Consider the following 22,949-nt stretch of genomic DNA (forward strand, 5'->3'; position numbering starts at 1 on the left):
GTTCTACTTCATAAGGAGGAAAGCAGTAACACTCTAATCACAGTAATCGTTTGTCAAAATACATCATCAGGCCTAAGACATTCCACTAAACTACTCAAGGTAGTTTATCCTGGACACTGGTTGCATTTAACTATTTAAAATGCCAGACAATTACATAAAAGACTCTATGTGCCTTCTAAAAACTATGTGCATGTTAGGATATTGACCATCAATTCCACAGCAAAATGCCACACCAGCTCCAAATAGGCACACTGGGGTTCCTTGAGCAATCAAACTTACTGAAATTAAGGGTCAAAAGATCAGCACTGTAACTTTAGGCAACCCAGGGGAAGACAACAATCTTCCACCTTTGTTGTATTCTGTGAACTGGCCATGATCACAGAATGTGAAAACCGGCTATCAGATCACAGGATCATTTCTCCGCCAGAAAGCACCTGCAGTTATTATGTACAAAAGAAACTCACAATGCCAGGCTTTCAGAAGCACATAAAGCTAGCTGTCCTCTCAATTTCTCATAGGGAAATATGTGCATTCTAGAGCAAAGAAAACATCTATGATAGAGACATGCACATACAAACCTTTCCCAACTCAACTGCTCAGAGTTTGGTTTACACAATGAATTATTGAAGGAGTGTGAAAAAAAAAAAAAGGTAAAAACAGAAGCTTGAAATTATCAGCTTATCACCCATAAAAAGGATATAGATCCTCAATGAGGAAGGCTGAATAAAAAGAAACAATTATTCTACAACTCCTCTTTGTGTTGAACAGGTAATAAACAATGTGGCCAATAAATTTATCTTACCCTTCTAAGGCAAAAAAAAAAAACAGATGGAAATAGAACTGCATGCAATTATTGATAATTTACTTCATATATTTATTCATTGTCCACAATGAGCTATAGAGAAAATATAAGGGAAATGGCTCCAGCCTTCTAGAAAATGAAATCAAAAGGAGAAATATATAAATTTGCTATTTTAATTTTTATTTTATTTATATTTAGTAGCAACTAAGCAAAGCTACAGAGATTGAGCAGAGGTTTCATGGTTTTTCAGAAAACTTGGAGATTACAAATTGTGAAACCCAAAATATGAAAATTCACAATATACATCTTCCATATTGTGGTCAACCAAAATATATTACACAGAAAATATGTTAATTACTGAGTCATGTCAGGACAAAGAAAGGATATACAGAACATGTTAATTAAGGTTCATGCAAAATATCATGTGTAAAAGCCTTCAACCAATAATAGAACACTTTAACAATCTGGGATTATTTTAGTCTTATTTTGATTTTTTTCTGACTTTCTGTTGAATTTAGAAAACAATTTATAAAGTCTGAAACATTCCTCAATCTCTTTGGCACAGATGAAGTTGCTAGGACAGGGATAATTTTTTGTCATGTGTTCTAATAATATCTATTGAACAAACTATTTTAGTGACCCAAAATATCATTTGGCCTTTCTTGTTGACATGATATCAGAATTGAAGCCTGTGTTTTTGCACACAGGATACCTAATTTAGTCATTGCAATTGCACATAATTTGATAGGTATATATAAACAGAAGCTATCACTGTGCATGTCACAATCAACCTAGGCGAAATCCTACACTAGGTTTGAAAAATAGAGCTTTTAATCTAGGAGGTCTGTCTTGATTGTACTATTGAGCCAAGCCAGGTCTAGAGCTTAAATTTTTTGACAAAGCCTTGTTAAAATGAAAAAAAAAAAAAAAAAAAAGAGAGAGATCTTGGTAAAATGCTATCTCACTGGAAGACAGAAGATGGGTGATGAGAAAGAAGGAATTTTTGGCTAAGGGAGTATGTAGATGAAAGAAATGAAAGACTAGCAAATGAAAAATGGAAAATGGGTGGCAGACCCAAAACACTTCATGAAAAGAAAAGACCAATTGTCAAGAACACATATTAGAGCTGTATCATATTTTTTTCTCCCACAGTATACTAATTTCATTTTCTGATTGATGTGGAAAGAACTTTTTCTCTCTTCACCTCCTAAAAATTATTCTTTACTGAGTGCTGCCTTAAGAACAAACAAAGGCACACAAAGAAGCTGAAGCATTAGTATTTCCCAGGACGTACACAAGATCCTTAATAGAGGTAATGAATGCCCTGGCCAGGAGCCAGGATGACAAGCTCCAGCTACAAAGCAGTGAGTCAAGTTCAAAACAGCCACACAAATGCAGAGGCCAAACAATCATTTTTGCTAAACAAAAATTTTTATGCCTCCATAATCAATTAGCTGATTTTTCCCCCTGCTAAGTAACTATTTCCTGGACAACTCTCTGAGTGTTGGCATTGAAATGCTGTCTATCATACAGTGGAAAAGTGAGATTAAAGGTTTTGAGTGCCTGGGCATGACGCTGGAAAGAGAAAGCAGAAGAGCCATCCTTCCTAATTGTAACAAGGTGCTGCTTTTTTCCTCTGCCTTTTTATGTTGAAATTGGAAGAACTGTTCCAGCATGTCATATGAACCTCTTGTTTTTCCTCAACAATGATGAGACTGATTCTTAATAAGTGCCAGTAAATAGCATAATGACTATGAAAGTGAGAAAGCATTTACTGAATTGCCTTTATGACTTCTAGTGGAACTAAGTTTGTGGACACTTGTACTGCTTAGTAGGATATCTATTTTAAAATACTACAAAATCTTCCCATCAATGTACTTCTCCTTGCATAACTTCTAAAGTGCTCCCTCTCCTTCTTCCTCCTTCTCCTTCTCCCTTCTTCTCCTTCTCCCTCTTCCTCTCCCTCTCTTATAAGGCAACACATGTAGAGAAGCAAAGTGTCACACAGACTAAATAGATGACCCACCAATGAACTGAACATCAGTGATGACAAGTCAGCACACTCATGCCTCATTTAGACTTTCACCACCAAAATGGAAGAATTCAAAAAAATTGGAAAAATTCTTTTGAAAATTTACAAAACTATATTTCTCACTTTTTACAGGATTTGCTTAAAATACTTACATTAGTTACCCTGTTTAATGATGTCATCCATCTCATGGACAATGCACACCTCAACTATTCTAAATGACCATTCAGAAAAATCCTTTTATATAGAGTTTTACTGATAGACCCTGAAACCTTCCCATGAATTTCTTCTAACATAAGTTTTGAAAGCCCTGTGGGTTTTACCTACAAACCCCATCCAGATGGTCCCTGACTTACAATTGTTTCACTTAAAATTTTTTTTACTTCAAGGTGATGTGAAGGCAATACACATTCAGTAGAAACCATATTTTAGTACACATACAACCATTTCGTTTTTCACTTTCAGTACAGTATTAATAAATTACATAAGATATTCAGTACTTTATCATAAAATAGACTTCATGTGAGATGATTTTGCCCAAGTGTAGGCTAAGTGTAACCTAAGTGTAGTGCTGTTCCGAGCACGTTTAAGGTTAGGCTAGGCTATGACTTTTGGTAGATTAGATGTGTTAAGTGCATTTTAACCTTACAAACTTTTCAACGTAGGATGAGTTTGTTGGGATATAATCTCACTGTAAGTTGAGAAGCACCTGTACAAAGGTTTAATATTTTGCTACACGTCTAAGAGAGCAGCACTGGGAGATGAAGAACTGTTACTAGAGGATCTAATCTAAGAGAGCAAACTTTAGAATGAATAAAAACAAAATGGCTATTTTCAATGAAAGGGATTAGTTTTACATTTTACCTGCCCCTACCCCTGTCTTCTTTCTGAATCACTGCCGAAGTATGGAAATTCCTAGTGATTTCCCATGCTTGGGTATAAAGCACGATAGACAGCCTACAGTTAGAGTTGAGTGGGTTTTCCAAACTGAGACGAGATCACAGGCTGATGTTAACTGGGAGGCAGAACGAGCATTAGCTTAGTTTGTGAAGAAAGGTGGCATTTTCATTAAAGAAAAGCTAACAGGAAAATTCCAGCTTCTTCTAACATTCTTCTAACATTCTACGTAGGTAGTAACATTCCACAAAAGTCAAGAACACTGAACCCTGAAGTACCCTGTATCCATGCAGGAAAAGGAACAAAGCAGTAAGTGCCCTAAGAGAAGTGAATAGGTGTTGCTGCTATGGTTCCTGTAGATTTCTGAGTAACTATTTGCAATCTATGTACTTAATATTGGCTTGCACATGTTATATATTTTCTGTGAATTAAGCCTCTTAGCATAACTTTCCAGCAAAACTGTATGTCCTGTAATTCACATATTTCCAAAGGTGCTGCAAAGTAGCAAGAGCTGAATATGCCACCCAGCAATATTCCAGGAAACTAATTAACTGAGGGAATTCATGAAGGATTGCATAGATTACTGTGCCTCAACAATAAAGTAATGAGACTGGCCCACAAGGCATACATAAAAATCACATCTATCTGGTGTGGATTGATTTATGCACACATTTTAGAAGATCTATGTAAATCCTACCTGGCTCAATTCTTTCCTTTCTGCAAAGCATACCCTACCAATACAACTGAACATCATATTTTTCTTCTCTTCACTTTTTTTACATGCCACTCACTTAAAACCTAGTTATCTTGTTATGTTTTTATGTATTAACCATTCAAAACTGCCTTTTTCATTAATATGAAAACCGTATTAGTTATTTATTGCTGCATAACAAATCACCCCAACATTTTGTAGCTTAAAACAACATTTATTATCTCATATAGTTTTTGAGGGTCAGGAGTGGCTTAGCTGGGTTGTTCTGACTCATGTGTTTCATGAGGTTTAAGTCAAAGTCTTGGTCACTTAAAGCCTTTACCTGGGCTGGATAATATAACTTTATTCTTTGTAGTGGGTTGAATGGCAACCTCCAAAAAGATATGTCTATGTACTAATCTTTGGAACCTGTAAATGTGACCTTATTTAGGCAACAGATCTTTGCAGATGTAATAACTACATTAAATATGTTGTAGCACACTAAGCACACTCTTGTGACCCTTGTTAAGTCTTAGTTCCTCACTAGTTGTGGGCTGCAGTCCTCAATTTTTCACCATGTTAAGGCAGAGATGCTTCTCAGAACAAGGCAGCTGGCTTCACCCAGAGAAAGATGCCAAGAGAGAGGAGGGTGAGAGAGGGATAGAAAGAGAGAGAGAGGCCAAGATGGAAGCCATGGTGTCTTCAATAATCTAATCTTAGAAATCACAGTAACGTCACTTTAACCATAGTCTATTGGCCACACAGGCCATATGGGAAGGGATCGTACAACCACATGAACACAGAAGGCAGGGATCAGTGCAGTATATCTCATTGGCAGAGCATTTGACTACAGAAGACAGGGATCATGGGAAACCCTCATAGGGATCAGCTACCACAAAAAGTGCACTTTATTTCTTTTCACCACAACCTCTTTCAGGTATTCTAACACGATGCCTTGCTTGAAATAAGGAATCAATAAGTGTTTGTTAAATTGTCTATCATCCTCCATGTCCACCAGATATGCTGTTTATTCTTTTATTCTTCATCAACTATCACTGCTTTTAAGCACATTGATAGTATCAAAGTTACTCTTAGCCTATTAACATTTAGGGAAATAAACTAAAAATAAAATAATATGGATGCATTTTACCATAAAATATACATGTGGCTTTTAGTTAAATTATTCAATTATACTTTGTCTTTATTTCTGAATATTTATTCATACAAAAAAATGTTTATCACCACTCACTAGTTTCCAGGGATACAAAACTAGTGAGTTTTGTAGAGAATCATGTGGAATCATAAACCTTGGAATACTTTTTTCTCTGTGACATTTAGCACAATTTAAAGATATAAAATTAATGATAGAAAACAGGTTTATAAACATAAATAGTATAAATATACTAATATTTCAAGGAAAAGTATGTTTCTACAAACTTACTATAGTGTGATTTATACCAAAAAATCATGACAATTGGATGTAGAATTTGATATTATAGTATAACATTTAGATATGAGTTCTCATATGTATGATTGTAAGAGAAGGGAACAAAATGAGCATACAGTATCATGTACAACCTGGGTTAGGAGATACTGTTAGTAATTTACATACCCTCTAACTATTCACCTCATATTTCTTAAGAGATCCCAAGCCTGTTCAGATTTCTATCTCTCCCCACGCAATTCAGAGCCACAATAATTATACTGATAAAATCTTTTTTGAGTGATTAGTTCAAAACATCATTTTTTAATATTCAACCTGAAAGTTTCATGAACACAGTGACAAGGTCAGCCTTAAGAACAAACTGGAATGAAGTTAAATGTCCATTAACTTTATTCTTTTTAGTGGGTTGAATGGCAACCTCCTAAAAGATATGTCCATATACTAATCTTTGGAACCTGTAAATGTGACCTTATTTAGGAAACAGATCTTTGCAGATGTAATAACTACATTAAATATATTGAGTTGAGTCCATCCTGAATTATTTGGTGGGTCCAAAACTCAATGATAAGTGTCTTTATAAGAGACACAGTGAGACACACAGAAAGAAAAAGAGAAGGCTGTATGAAGATGAAGGCAGAGATTGAGGTTATGAAGCCATGGAAACGAAGGAACTCCTGGAGCCACCAAGAAGCTAGAAAAGGCAAGGAGGAATGCTCCCCTAGAGTCTTCAGAAGAGAATACAGCTCTGTCAGAAAACAGAATGAAACCCTGTCACTGAATGGTGAGAGAACAAATTTCTACTGTTTTAAGTCACCTAGTTTGTGGTGATTTGTTACAGCAGCACCCCCCACCCCCAGCCTAAATAGTGTCCCAACTCTAATTTACATGTTCTTTTTTGCAGCAGACTCAGCCTTTCCAAAGCCAGCGCTAGCACCTGCACTAACTCTTCCCAGTGTGAACACCTGCACTAACTTACCTTTCTAATGCCAATACATGCACTACTCAAATTCTCTGCTCACATCGGGGTAAGCCTGTTTAGTGAACTAATTCAAACAAACAGTAAATGGATATAAATGCATGGACTGGTTCATTACCATGTGCTATGATTTGAATTTGTCTAGCAAAAGTTTATGTATTGAAAACTTGATACCCAATGCAACAGTGTTGGGATGTGGAGCTAATAAAGGGCTATTGAGTAATGAGGGCTCATGAAGGCTGATTGAGGTCATTATTGTGGAAAAGGATTAGTTATCATGAGAGTATGTTGTTATGAACCTAGTCCAGACCTTGGTGCCTCTATCTTACATGCAGTCTCTTGTCCTTCTGCCTTCCCTTATGGGAGGATACAACACAAAGGCCCTCACCAGATACCAGTTCCATGCTCTCGGACTTGTCAGCCTCCAGCGTGTGAGAAATAACTTTTATCTTTATCAATTACCCAGTCTGCTATAGTAATAAAAAAACAGACTAAGATACCATGTTATCCTTTACAGAAAACATAAGTAGGACCTTTCCAAAGACTTTGTTTCATGGTGTTTATAGTCAGACTATTGAAGCAGGTCAGTATTTAATAGAAATCCACTCTGACCACTTAATAATCTCCCCTTCCATGCATAGACTCCATCAGTAAACTGCAGAAGATGAATGAAAGCAAATATTTCAATAACAAAAAAGATTGTCAGTGAAGACATCATGACAAGAATAGAGAATGAGAAAAACAAGGTAGATACTGACTGGAAGCTTGCAGAATTGTGTTTTCCAGGCTGTAATTCAAAGAAAAATTGTTTCAGGAAATGCTCTCCAGGGAAAGCATTATCTGGTAAAATAAACTATTATGTAAAACTCTATTTTGGAGATAAACATGTATATAAACATGTGTTGTTTAAAAATAAAAGGAAAGACAGAAAAAGAGGTGGGGGAGAGAAGGGAAGGGGAAAAAAGAAGTGAGGGGAGAAAAGAATGAGAGAGAGAAAAAAGAGAATCTTAGTGATCATTCCAGTATACATACTACTCGTTGCTAATTTAGTTGGGGTTGTCACATCAAGGTAGAACTTTGGAGTAATACTGACAAACCTGTTTCAATCCACCTTCTTACTAGCCAAGTAATCTTCAGCAAATTACTTAGCAGTTTTAGCTTCTTGGTATGAAAGAATGGGGATACCTATTATGTTATCTTGTGTTTATTTGCTGTAATTCATGTAGAACATATGTACTTCTTACAAGCAATCTTTCCTGTAGTTATAGTTCTCAATAGTTTGAGATTATTATGGTTATTACGATCACCTGTAGCAGAGGCTCTAGTAGCCAACATCTCTGTTGCCATCAGTCTCAGCCATTGAAATGCAATTATCAGGAGACTTAAGATTTGAAGTCAAACCATAATTGATCCCAGTGGAGGTGACAAAATAGAGGTGTTAATTTAACAAAGGGAGACTCTACAAAACCTGAAATAATTTATCAGCATATCTAGAGGATACATTAAAACCTCAGATTTCAAGCACTGCGTTGAAAGCTTAGGAAAAGGAGAAGCATAAAGATCAGCTCAGCACTGATGTCTAGGAGGAAGAACCATAACCAAGATTCTCAAGTATTCTGGTGCCTGAGCAAAGACAAGAAGATTGTTGACATGACTATGGAATCATTGTCGCACAACTTAATATGGTCCTTTAGACACAATGGTCCTGAGTGATAAATGTTTGAATTAAACTACCAAACTATCTTATCCTGGTGCCATTAAACACTGAATTTATTTATTTAATTCCCTGTACTGAGTCGAATAGTGCTCCAACAAAATTCACATCTGCTTGGAACCTGTGATTGTGATCTTATGAGGAAATATGGTCTTTGTGTGGTCTTTGTAAATGTAAGCAAGTTAAGATGAGGTTATACTGAATTAGGGTGGGCCCTAACTCAGATGTGACTTGTGTCCCTATAAGAGGGAGTTTTGGACACAGAACCACATGGAGAGAACACCATGTAATGATGCAGGCAGAGATTAGAGTGATGCATCTACAAGCCATGGAATGTTAAGGATTGCCAGACATCAGAAGCCAAGAAGAGGCAAGAAAGAATCCCCTCTAGAGCCTTCAGAGAGAGCATGGCTTGACTACATCTTGATTTCAAACTTCTAGATTCTATAACTGTGAGAGAATAAATTTCACTTGTTTTATGCTATCAGATTTTTGGTAAGCTATTACGGCATTCCTGGGAAACTGGGCATGCCCCTTTCTTATGATATGTGTTTACCAAGCAATTTTCTGGATAAGAATTAGTTGTCCAAGTAAGCAGATATATATGTAGGTAATAATACTTATACATACATGAGTTTTAGAATTTCCATCTCTATGACAATTTTATATTTGCAAATCAGCATTACAGCTTTTATCCATCAACCTTATGAACTTAAGTAGAGTCTATCACTGAAAGGTAAATCTTCTTTTATAAGACATGGACAATATGAGGTTTTAAAATGCCCTCTTCTGTGGCAACAGATAATAAATGAAGCTCTGCTTTAGGTCCGCTAAGCCTTGTGATCTTTCTCTTTTTTATCCCAGTGCCCTGCTTCATACCATCATTTCCTCTATGATATTTTTGTTGACAGAGCGACAAATAATTTGTCTTCATCAGAAGACTGGACAAGATAAGGAAAGAATAATGAGTTTGAAGTTATGTCCGTAGCAACTCCTCAAACTGAAATGCAGTGAAAAAAAGAAAAAGAATATTCAAGAACAGTGGGACCATTATAAAAGATGTGGCATAAGTATACTAGAATACTAGAAAGAGAGTTATTAAGTATTAACTCATATGATCACGAGGTCCCACAATAGGCCATCTGCAGTCTGAGGAGCCAGGAGAGACAGTCTGAATTCCAAAACTGAAGAACTTGGAGTCCGATGTTTGAGGGCAGGAAGAATCAAGCATGGGAGAAAGATGTAGGCTGGGAGGCTAGACCAGTCTCTCTTTTCACATTTTTCTGCCTGCTTATATTCTAGCCGCAGTGGCAGCTGACTAGATTCTGCCCACCCAGATTAAGGGTAGGTCTGCCTTTCCCAGCCCGCTGACTCAAATGTTAATCTCCTTTGGCAACACCCTCACTGACACACCCAGGAGCAGTACTTTGTATCCTTCAATCCAATCAAGTTGACATTCAGTATTAACCATCACAGTCTTCCAGTTGAGAAAGTTGTATATGTGTACTAGAATTGAACAATTATGTAAATGATAGGGATGCTGGGAGCCAGACTTCTCTCTGTTCAAGTAGAAGTTTACAGATAAGCAAGAAAACGAGTCTAGAATGATCTGGTAATTGAGTAGAGTCAAAGACATCAGGATGAACTCATATTTAGCTTGAAATAGATACATATATTTCTTCTGCTTGCTCCTATCCAAAGTCCATTCATTTTTCAAGGCCCAATTCTCCATCTGCTTAATCCGCAATTATTTGCCTAAATGCTCAAGTATTCATTAAATTTCTGCTGCACTTATATCCTGAAGCAAACATCCTGGAAATTGCTATGCATTATTAGGTATTATATAGCAATATTTTAATTTTTAGAAATAGTATTACTTTTTTTCTTTTGCTAATTTTTATATTCCCAGAAGATTAGAACCAAGTACTTCTTTGGTCCAGCTTCTATTATAAAATAAAGTGACAAACACATACCGGGCAATAAAAGAAGGAATACTCTCTGATTTATGAATAGTGTTACCCAATCTGCTTATTGAAGAAATAATTTATAAGCAACATTTTTATACAGTGGCTTTATATTAAAACCATTGTAGAAAATGTTTCTGCTAAGTTCCTTAAGGGAATATTTTCTTAATTATTTTAGTAAAAGTAATATTTATATTAATATTATTGTATTTATATTAATGTTTATATTTGAACATTTTCTCACCATCAAAACTTTGTCATATAAATGAGATGTTGCATGTAACAAAGAACATGCTTATTTTTGATGAACAAGTTAAATATTCACAAAAATTAATTATGTATTAAACCATAAATAAAACCTTAATAAACTTAAAAAATTCAACCGTATATAGGTTATGTTCCCTGGTCATGATGCAACAAAATTAGAAATGAATAGTAAAAGGATGGCTGCAGTAAACATATTCATATTTCTGATTGCCAGTCTCCAGTAAGGGTTGTTTTTTTTTTTAACAACTCCTTAACTGAAAACAAGTGTAAACAATGTTAGAAAGAATAATCCTCACAAAGATAGCATGAATATGATGAAATATTAAAAAATGTTCAGCCCACAATCTGAAAGAGAATAAAAACAAGAGAGACAATAAAAGATCTAACCCACTTAGCCACTGGTGACTATAAACAGCTGCAACCCTCATAGTGTTATTGAGCTTAATTTACCCCATCAAGATTGTCAACAGTTTATCTCCATTCTTAAATTTAGCTTAAAGTGATCCTGGGTTGTTCATATCAATGAGCACTTGGAAGAAATGAATGTATTTCCTCTGTGGAGGATATCACCTCTATTTTGGCCCTCCACAAATGCTCACAAGTAATTTTTATGGAAATCAATTAAATGGTAAAATATCATCATGCGCAATAGAAAACAAGGCAATATGTGTGAGATCCAGCAGGAACAACAGAAAGTAGAAACAGACCAAAATATGCTTGAGAAATTCAGATTATCAGACATAAATTGTTTGCTTTATCAAGAAAACAAAAACAAGCTCAGCTGGGAGCGGTGGCCCATGCCTATAATCCCACCATTTTGGGAGGCCGAGGTGGGCAGATTACTTAAAGTCAGGAGTTCGAGACCAGCGTGGCCAACATGGTGAAACCCCATCTCTAATAAAAATACAAAAATTAGCTGGGTGTGGTGGCATGTGCCGGTAATTCCAGCTACTTGGGAGGCTGAGGCAGAATAATCACCTAAACCCAGGAGGCGGAGATTGCAGTGAGCTGAGATGATGCCACTGCACTCCAGCCTGGATGAGGGAGTGAGATTCTATCTCAAAAAATAAAAATCAAAAACAAAAACAAAAAAACAAGCCTATTCTATTGGGGCCGAGGGGGAGGAAAAAACAGCTTAAAGTTATCAGAATATAACAGAAAATTATTTTTTAAATGTACACCATATTTAAAGAAAAGTAAAATTGTAGAAGTAAAAAATGTAGTAACTAGAATTTAAAAATCAGTGAATGAATGTGGCAGCAGATTAGTCATAAAATAAGAGAGAATTAGTAAATTAGAAGCTGAGCCAGAAGAATTCAGAAAATAGCACAGAGAGAAAAAAATAGATGGAAAATATAAGAAAGAGGCTAAGAGATATAAATGAAAGTTAGATTATTTAAAATACATTTAACTTCAGCTTGGAAACAGAAAAGGCCAAAAAATATTTAAAGAGAAAACAAGAACATACAACAGGTCCAAACAAAACATCCATCAAATTCCAAGTACGTTAAAGAAAGATAAATCCAAACGTTGAAATATTTTAGTGAAATTACAGAAAATAAAGGACAAAGAGAAAACAATGCCAAGAATAGCTAGAGAAAGACAATAGTGAGTATGAGATTGATATAGAATTATAAAGACCAAGTAAAGATATATCATGCAAATATTAATCTCAAAAAAGTTGGTATCAGATAAATGTTTTGGAAGAAGTAAATAGAGTCTTGTAACAATATAAAGTTTTTAACTCATCAGAATAGTACGAGCTGAATTCATATATTTTGAAATACACAGCCATAAAATGAATAAAGAAAGAATATACAAAGACTCCTTTCAGGAATCATTTCTTTAGTTCCTACTAGAGAGGCTTCTCTTAACTAATGTGGAGCGCCGGAAACCACAAAGAGGAGGTGCAGCATTCTGTCCTAAGTGTGAAGTGGATTCTTGGTGTTGCTGTGCTGCAACTGCCATTTGCTAATGATGACCTTGCTTTTCTTACTTAGAGTAAGACAGAGAGACAGCAGTTAGCCTGAGCGGTTTCCATTTATGAAAGCAAAAAACAAAAACAAAACCACTCTAAATTTGCAAACCAAAATAGACTGTAATCAGAGTGGAAAATTTTAACATACCTCTCAGTAATTAACAAAACAACCAGACAAAAACAACAGTGAGTTTATAGTAGGCATGAACATACAAACACAACCACAATAATAGAATAATAAGCTTTATTTTTTAGCACACCTGGACCACTTACAAAAATTGATTTTGTACTTGACTATAAAATCTCAACAATTATTGGAAGACTGATACAGTATAATATTCTCTCATCACAAAACAATTAAGCTAGAAATAATGAAATAACTTTAAAACATTTCCTGTAGTTAGAAATTTAAAATTGTATTTGAAAGTACTCATGAAAAAACACTTTAAAAAAAAACAGAAATTAGAAAATACTTTCATCTAAACTTTTCTCTTTTTTTTCTTTTTTTTTTTTATTATGCTTTAAGTTCTAGGGTACACGTGCACAACGTGCAGGTTTGTTACATATGTATACATGGGCCGTGTTGGTTTGCTGCACCCATTAACTCGTCATTTACATTAGGTATATCTCCTAATGCTATCCCTCCCCCCTCCCCACACCCCATGACAGGCCCCGGTGTGTGATGTTCCCATCTTTTCTAATCCTTGTAAATGCAACTAAAACCATATTTAGGGGAAAATTTAAAATCTTAAACAATACATTATAGAGAAAGAAGCCTGAAAACTAATGAGGTAAGGATCCATCTCAAGAAGTTAGAAAAATCATAACAAATAAACCCAAGAAAATAGAATGAAGAAAAACTTTATTAAGAGCAGAAAGTGATGAAACAAACAAATACTATGGAAAGGATCAATAGAACACAAATTTTATTTTTGGATATTGTTAATAAAATTGTCTAACTTGACAGAAACTAAATTAAAAAAAAAAAGAGATGAGTAAGTAATATCAGCAATGAAATAGAGCACACAACTGCAAATGCTACAGACATTTAAAGAACAGATTTTATATATTAAAAAAAAAAGAAAAAACTTTGGCCAGCACAATGGCTCACACCTGAAATCCCAGCACTTTGGGAGGCTGAGGCGGGTGGATCACCTGAAGTCAGGAGTACAATAACAGCCTGGCCAACATGGTGAAACCCCATCTCTACAAAAATACAAAACTTAGCTGGACACGGTGGCAGGTGCCTGTAATCCCAGCTATTTGGGAGGCTGAGGCAGGAGAATTGCTTGAACCCGGGAGGTGGAGGTTTCAGTGAGCCTAGATGGTGCCATTGCACTCCAGCCTGGGTGACAAGAGTAAAACTCCATTTCAATAAATAAATAAATAAATATTTTAAAAAAGAAAAAATTTTATACCAATCAATATGAATGTTTCAGATACTCATAAAATATACCAAAGTGTCTGTCTAAAAAGGAAACTGAAACACTGTATAGTCCAGAAGATTGAATCAATAATTTTTTTTCAAAGAAAACTCTAATTCAAGATGTATCTATCAGTAAGTTCCAGAAAAGCTTCAAGGAAGAAATATTTTCTATCTTATGTAAACTCTTCCACGAGGGGCAGGGGTGCTGAGAGAAAGAGAGAAAGAAGAATGGCCCAATTAATTCCACTGGGCCAAAAGTTCTTCGAACTGGATATCACACGACTGCACTTTCAAGATTTCTCAATCTTTCTTTCCAGCTTGTATTATGTTTAATACTGAGTATGACATATTCTGAAAATTATTTTTTCTTATTGATATTTAAAAAGTTATATTCTTATTGATGACATAATTTCTTCTGCAGTATCTTAAGTATAGTCACAGAAAAAGGAAAAAATAAAAGTAGTCACTTTAAAAAATATTTGGTGCTGGCAGCTCCAAATATGGCAGTGGTTAACATTTGAAACCTCCAAACTCATTAAACTCTTTAAAAATTATATGTCACAGTAGTCTCTATAAAAGGGTAAAAAATGATTTGTTTTACAATATTGCTGTATATATCATAGCTCTTCCCAGCCTTTTTTAAGATACCTTCGATAGTTTGCAAAAATGTATTTAACTGTTTCCATAAAATGAGGTAACAGAAAAAAAGTATTTATGTATCCTTAAAGACAAAATTTTTAGATTAAAATATTTCTACATGAATCTATGATTATTTAAACAGTCCAAATTAAGTAATTTGATGTAATCTCAGAGGATTTTAAAATGAAAAGGAAAATATCAATTTTTCTACTATCTACCGAGTTCTTCATGTTTGGTTTACGCAATTTAAAAAGTAGGATCTGAACATCAGCAAAAAGTAGGAGAAGTATTAATAAAGCCTGGGAGACCTTAGAAGATCAACATGTGACACCCTCTCATTCCAGTTATTCAGTAAAGTTTATGAAATGTTTGGTATAAGGAGATATATTGTGAAAACACCTAAGGGGATCAATATGTGTGGATGCATTGTGATAATACATAGGCCACACACAGGTTAGAAGATGAAGACAAAAGGAGTAAAGAGAAACCCACGCTTACTCACAAAAGTGCCTGAACACTGGAATCTTCAGAGTTCTTGAATCTTGTGAGGCTGTAGGCCTTGCATAAGCCATAATATTGGGATTGGAGAATTGTTTAAGGTGATTTTTGCCCAAGTTTTTTATTGTGATGAGAAACACATAAGAAAATTGAGCATCTTGACATTTGTAAGTGATAGTTCAATAATACTAAATACATTCATAACGCTGTGCAACCATCACCACCACCTACCTTCAGAACTCTTTCCATCTTGTAAAACTGAAATTCTATAACCATTAAACAGTAACTCCCCATTCCTCCAAACTCCAGCCCCTGTCAACCACACTATATTTTCTACTGCTTATTATAATTTGGGACCTTACATTTAGGTCCTTGATCCATTTTGATTTTTTATTTTAATTTTTGTATATGGTGTTAAGTAAGGGTCTGACTTCACTTTATATATATATATATGTGTATATATATAAAATATTAGGCAAATATATATGTGGATATATATATTAGTCGTATATATATATATATGTGGATATCTAGTTTTCCAAGCACTGATTGTTCAAAAGACTTGCCATTTACCTCACTGAATGGCATTGGCCCCCTTGTCAAAAACCATTTGACCATATATATCATGGTTTATTTCTGGGTTTTCTATTATTTTCCATTGCTCTATCTCTCTGTCTTTATGCCAGCACTATCCTTTCTTTGATTACGATAGCTTTGTAGAAAGTTTTGAAATCAAAGTTTGAGTCCTCCATCTTTGCTCTTTTCCAGGTCATTTTGATTATTCAGAGTCCCTGAGATTTCCTATGAATTTTTAGATGAGTTTTTCTATTTTTGTAAAAATGCCATTGGGATTTTGATAGGGATTGCATTAAGTCTGTAGATTGCTTTGGGCAGTATTGAAATCTCAATGGGATTAAGTCTTCCAATCCATGAGCATGGGGTGTGCTTACATTTATTTTTGAATTCTTTATTTCTTTTAGCACGTTTTGTAATTTTTATTATACAAGTGCTACGATCTGAATGTGTGACCCCAAAATTTATGTGTTGAAACCTAATTCCCCATGTGATGATATTAGAAAGTGAGGCCTTCAGGAGGTGATTAGATAATGAGGATGGAGTACTCATCGATGAGATCAGTGCCCTTATGAGGGGCTGAAGAGACCAGTGTTTTCTCATTTAGCCATGTGAGGATTCAGCAAGAGGACTTTCACAAACGGAAAAGCAGGTCCTAACCAAACAGAATCTGCTAGTGCCTCTGTCTTGGATTTCCCAGCCTCCAAAGCTGGGAAAAATAAATGTCTGTTGTTTACAAGCTACTTACTTTATGGCATTTTGTTATAACAGCCCAAACAGACTAAGACAACAAGTCTTTTGCCAACTTGGTTAATTCTTAAGTATTTTGTTGTTTTTGATGACATTGTAAATTCAATTTTTTTTAAACTTTCTTTTCAGATTGTTCATTTTTAGTGTATAGAAATGTGACTGATTTTTGTATGTGGACTATATATCCTCTTGCTTTGCTGAATTGATTTATTAGTTCAAACTTTAGGAATTTTTTTATAAAGTTCTACATATGAGATCATATAATCTGCAAATAGAGATGTTTATTTCTACCTTTCCAATGTAGGTGCCTTTTATTTCTTTTTCTTTCCTGATTGCTCTGGCTAAAACTTCCAGTACTGTAACAAATCTGTAACAAATAGAATTGGTAAAAGCAGGCATCCTTGCCTTGTCATGTTTTTAGAGGAAAAGCTTTTACTCTTTCACCACTGAGTATACTGTTACCTGCAGGATTTTCATATATGACTTTTATTATATTGAGGTAGTTTTCTTCTATTCCTAATTTGTTTAGTTTTTGTATCATGAAAAGGTGTTGAATTTTGTCAAATGGTTTTTCTGCATCAACTGAGATGATTATATGGGTTTTTTCTTCATTCTCTTAATGTAATGTATTATACTGATCAATTTTTATATGTGGAGACCATTCCAGGAATAAATCCCACTTGGTCATGGGGTGTAATCTTCTTAATTTACTGCTGAATTCAATATGCTGGTATTTTATTGAAGACTTTTTACATTAATGTTTATTAAAGATATCTATAGTTTTCTTTTTGTGTAGTGTCTTTTTCTGGCTTGGGTATCTGGAAAATACTGGCCTCATAGAATGAGTTAGAGTGTTCCCTCCTCTTCAATACTTTGAAAAATTTTGGAAAAGATTGGTATTAGTGCTTCTTTAAATATTTGGTAGCGTTCACCAGTGAAACCGTCAGGTCAAGGGCTCTCTTTATTAGGACTTTTTTTTATTATTAATTCAATCTTCTCACTAGTTACAGGTCTATTCATGTTTTCATTTATTTGTGATTTAACCTTGGTAGGTCTCATGTTTCTAGAAATTCATTCATTTCCTTTAGGTTATCAAATTTGTTGGCATACAGTTGTTCATAATACACTCTTACAATCCTTTTTATTTCCATAGAATACATAGTAATATTCCACTTTTATTTCAGATTTTAGCAATTTGAGTCCTACTCTTTGTTCTTATTAGCTAGCTAAAAGGTTTCTCAATTTTGTTGATCACTTCAAAGAACTAGCTTTGGAGCTTTGATTTCATTGGTTTTGGGTTTCATCATATTCTCTATTGCTTTTCTGTTCTCTATTTTGTTCACCTCTGCTCTAATCTGTCTTATTTCCTTTCTTCCGCTAGCACTGGGTGTATCTTGCTTTTCTTTTGCTAGTTCCTTAAATTGTAAAGCTTGGTTGTTGATTTGAGATTTTTCTTGATTTTTAACATAGGCATTTGTAGCCATAAATTTTACCCTTTGCACTCACTGTATTCCAAAAGTTTTGATATCTTGTGATTATGTTTTCATTCATCTCTTAGTTTTTCTTTAATTTTTCATGTGATTTTTTTTCTTTGATCAATTGTGTTTAAGAATGTATTAATTGATTTCCACAAATTTGTGAATTTTCCTCTTTCCTTTCTCTTATTGATTTCAAACTTCATCTTATTCTGGTCAGTGAAGACACTTTGCATGAAGTATATCTTTTAAAATCTATTAAGACTTCTTTTCTGGTCTAACATATGGTCTATCTTGGAAAATGTCGCATGTGCACTTGAGAAGAATGTGTCTGTTATTGTTTTTGGGTAGAGTGGGCTGTATACGTCTGTTAGATCTTGTTGGCATACTGTGTTGTACAAGTCATCTATTTCCTTACTTCTCCCTGGTTGTTCTATACATTGAGAATTTGATTTTAAGTCTCCAACTATTATTGTAGAACAATTTCTCCCTTCAATTCTGTCAGTTTTTTAAATATATTTTGGTGGTCTGTCATTAGGTATGTACATGTTTATGATTGTGATATCTTCTTGTTGTATTAAAACTTTTATAACACAAAATGTCCTTCTTTGTCTTTTCCAATTTTTTTAAAATTTAAAACATATTTTGTCTAGTATTATTATAATCACCTTGCTCTCTTTTGGTTACTACCTGCATGAAATATCTGTTCCCATCCTTTACTTTTAATCTATTTGTGTCTTTGGATGTAAATTTAATTCAAATATAGGAAGCAGGCAGTTGGATTATGGTTTTTTAATCTATTCTACAAATCTCTGTCTTTTCATTGGATATTTTAAATTATTTTCATTTAAAGTAATTGCTAAGGCTGGGCACAGTTGTTCACACCTGTAATGCCAGTACTTTGGAAGGCTGAGGCAGGAGAATCACTTGAGGCCAGGAGTTCAAGAGCAGCCTGGCCAAAATGGTGAAACCCCGTCTCTACCAAAGATACAAAAATGAGCCAGGTGTGGCGGTGCATGCCTGTAATCCCAGCTTCTTGGGAGGCTGAGATAGGAGAATCACTTGAATCCGAAAGGCGGAGGTTGCAGTGAGCCAAGATCACGCTACTGGACTCCAGCCTGGGCAACAAAGAGACTTCCCCCCCAACCCCCCATAAATAAATAAATATTAAAATAAAATAAAGTAATTGCTGATAAGTAAACTTACATCTGTCACCTTGCTATTTGTTTTCTATATGCCTTACAGCTTTTCTGTCCCTCACTTTCTGCATTACTCATCTCCTTTGTGTTTAGTTGATTTTTTTTAAGTAAAACATTTGAAGTTCTTTTTTATTTTCTTTTGTTTGTATTCTATGGCTATTTTCTTTGTGGTTATCATGGCAATTACATTTATCATCATACAGTTATAACACTGCAATTTAAATTTATATTAGCTTAATTTCAATAACATGCACAAGCATTGCTCCTTTATCAGCTTTATCACCACCTTTTGATTGTTGATGTTACAATATTACATGTTTATATATTGTGTGCTCCAAACATCATGAAATAAAATTCATTATTTCTTGATGGTTGTAGAAAACAAAACCTGGATTTACAAACCAAGATTACAATAGTATTAGCTTTTAGACTAAATTTTTTAAATGTAATAATATATTAGACCATGTAGAAAATAAAAATTGTCATTACAGATGATTGTTATAATAATATTAGCTTTTCTTATTGTCCATGTGTTACTTTTATTGAGATATTTATTTCTTCATATGCCTTCAAGTTAATGTCTACTGTCCTTTTATTTCACCCAGCAGGACTCCCTTAAACATGACAAAACAAACAAACAAACAAACAAACAAACAAAAACCTCCCTAGCTTTTGCTTACTTGTAAATTTCTTAATTCCTCCCTCATTTATGGACAATTTTGCTAGATACAAGACTCCTGATTGACAGTATTTTTCCAACTACAACTTTGAAATATTTGCCCACTGCCTTCTGTCCTCCAATGTTTCTAATGAGAAATCTCATAATTTTATTGAGGTACTCTTGTATATGACAAGTTACTTCCCTCTTGCTGCTTTCAAGATTCTCTGTCTTTGGCTTGTAAAAATTTGATTATAATGTTTCTCCATGTAGATGTCCTTGAGTTCATTTTACCTACAGTTTGTTGAGCTCTTTGGATGTTTATATTCATATCTTTCATCAAATTTAGAAAGTGTTTAGCTATTATTTTTTAAAATATTCTCTCTGGAACTTTGTCTCTTCTCCTTTGGGACTCCTGCAATTTTATGTTGATTTCTGCTTAATGGTGTCCCACAGATTTCTTAGGTTTAGTTCACTTTTCCTCAAACTTTTTTCTTTCTGTTTCTCAGACTTGATAATTCCATTGTCCTACCTTCAAGGTCACTGATTCCTTCTTCTCCCTACTCAAATCTGCCTTTGAATCCTTCTAGTATTTTTTTTTCATTTTAACTATTGTACTTTCCAGTTTTATAATTTTTTTGGTTCATTTCTAGGTTTTCTAACTCTTTATTGATATTTTCATTTTGTTCATATATTGTTTTCTTAGCTTTCTCCCCATCTTTAATTATTTGAGCATATTTAAGACAGTTCTTCAAAATCTTTATCTAGTAGATACACTTTCTGTTCTTTTCAGGAACAATTTCCATAGTTTATTTTTTCTTTGAGTGGGCCATACTTTTCTGTTTCTTTGTGTGTCTTGTGATTTTTTTTTTTTTTTGGCAAGAACTGGACATTTGAATCTAATAATGTGGCAATTCAGGAAATCATATTCTTTCCCTTCCCCAGAGTTTGCTATTTGTTGTTTTTATTTATTCTTTTTAAATTGTTGTAGGCTGTCCCGGTGCTAAGGATCAGCCTGTGATGTAAACTTAAGGTTTTCTCAGGTGTTTCCTGAGTCTGTGCCTTTCCCTGGCAAGTATGGTCACTTTCTAATTTTCCTGTATATGCTGTTATTTGTGAATGTCCTAGTCATAAATATCTGGCTCCCAAAAAAGGGAAAAGAGAAAAAATGAAAGAGTGGAGGAATGGGTGACAACCCTTTAAATCCCCTGGAAGTCACTTTAGCTATAGGGTGGGCAGCTTGCAACAATGAGGAAGGTTTAAGAACAATGGCTACCCACCTCCTTTTCTGCACCTCAGTAATCAGAAGCAGCAATCAGCAATCAGAGCACAACTCCCTAATATTTGGAGAACAGGGTCCTTTTTGCCCACCCTAGCTCCCACTAACTATATGCAAACTGCTCCTGGAATGCATGCACAGCTGCTTACCCTACATGAGGGATAAGTGGTTGCTACTATGCTGACAACTAAAATTGACCTATCAAGCCTTCCCCTGGGAGTTGCAAGCCTTCAATAGACTCCAGATTTCCAAAACAGTTACAAGAGTCAGAGACGGCCAGTACAATTACTATTGAGGTAGAAAGACTGATTGCTGGTGCTTCCTACTCCACCATCTTCCCAGAATTCTCCTTGGATATTGTTCAAGGTAATTTTGCCTATCATATGAGGCAGAGATACCCGAGCCTTTCATAAAGCTTAGGCGGGGAATAACCCTCTCTTCATGCTTAGGACTGAGAGCCACTCATGCAAATTAATGCCACCAAATATCTGTGAGGATATTAGCCATGTAGGATTCAGAGTTGGAGTCCTAGAGATAGTTTTTACTTTATTCTAAAAGATGCACATAGTAAAATTTTAATATAGTGCAAATTTTGTCTTGAGCACTCTCTAATCCTTGATTTACCAACCTCCTTCTTCATGCCAACAACCAAAGAGAGGCATAATTCTCTCATATTAAGCTTAAATGTCCTGGGACTTCACTTTTTCTAATGTGCCTCCATGCTTATTTTCTTTCACTCTTTCAAAGGTGTAATTAAAAATAAAGTTTCACTTAAGATATTAAATACTCAATTTTTAAGGGTATCTTATATTTTCTGTACATAAGATTGTATCCACAAATAGTGCAAGGAGTAATATTATATAATACATGACAATTTTATCTGAGGCATGCCAGGGTCGTAACTTGAAGGCAATGATAAGTGATTAAAGTATTCCATTCCTTTTTAGGCCAGTAAGGAAGGAGGGTTCTAGGGGTGTGTGTGTGTGTGTGTGTGTGTGAATGCATGCACATACACACGCATGCAAATATGTTTGAGAACACTGTGGCCCTCAAAACAAAACACAAATGTTACTCTTCTCGATCAAAGGAATTCCAGAAATTTATGACACAGGATGATATAAGAATGAACATGTCAATTCTTACTATACATTCAAATGGAGAAGGAACAAAAGTAGTGCAGTGCCCTACCCACAATATCATGTTAGCGTCCTTTCCTTTCCTACTGCAAAACTTCCTCAAACCCCATCAGATGAATATGGGCACCCCCTCCCTCCACATACATGTAGGATTGTGACTTGGCCAGTTCCGTCCAATGGCGCCATCAAAGTTTGCCTCTCTCCTTCTTGAAGCTCCCCCAACAACCTTGGATTGCTGTATATAGCATTCAGTTACCCTTGTAAACAGGCAGACCTAGTCTCATCCCTAATTATCTTTGTCATTACAGCAAGGAATTTTGAGGTGTAAGAGTAAAGAGGAACTGAGGACATGAAGGGAGAGAGTAGCTCTGAGTCAGTAAGCAAGGCTTTGAATTCACTGCAGTTGCAAGCAGCATGGCAGTATCTTATAATTCAAAAACAAAACTTTAATGTTTTCAGCTCATTCTAAACTTTTTACGGGGCAGCAAGGTCATTATTACTGACATTCTCAGTTTTGGGATCTTCTATGTCAGAAGCCACCATCACATTGCTTT

General features: G+C 34.9%; 1 non-coding gene across 1 annotated transcript; it reads left to right on the top strand.

The window, feature by feature from the left end:
• Positions 1–12,604: 12,604 nt before the first annotated feature.
• Positions 12,605–12,819, top strand: LOC112440139 (small nucleolar RNA U3). The gene has a single exon (XR_003028336.1). It is a non-coding gene; the product is annotated as a small nucleolar RNA U3 (small nucleolar RNA).
• The last annotated feature ends 10,130 nt before the right edge of the window (positions 12,820–22,949 follow it).

The sequence above is a fragment of the Pan paniscus genome, chromosome 5 (assembly GCF_029289425.2).
Source record: "Pan paniscus chromosome 5, NHGRI_mPanPan1-v2.0_pri, whole genome shotgun sequence".
NCBI lineage: Eukaryota > Metazoa > Chordata > Mammalia > Primates > Hominidae > Pan > Pan paniscus.